Here is a 244-nt window from a genome sequence, read left to right as displayed (position 1 = left end):
TCATTGTTCGATGTGACAAAAAATATGAAAAATAAGATTCAATCTTAAACACCAGAAAAATCTCATCGAATCCTATAATACAAAACAAAAACTATACTAAATAACAAAAAAAACCAAAATTATACCTCAAATAGCTACATCAAACTCTAAAAAATAGGTGTAAAATAGTAGAAACTACAAAAATTGTGCCTCTAATTAAATAGTTCTGGCTAATTTAAAACACAACCCCCCCCCCCCCCCCCCC

Source organism: Nicotiana attenuata, unplaced genomic scaffold (genome assembly GCF_001879085.1).
Source record: "Nicotiana attenuata strain UT unplaced genomic scaffold, NIATTr2, whole genome shotgun sequence".
Lineage (NCBI taxonomy): Eukaryota > Viridiplantae > Streptophyta > Magnoliopsida > Solanales > Solanaceae > Nicotiana > Nicotiana attenuata.
Note: the sequence above shows the minus strand (reverse complement) of the source record.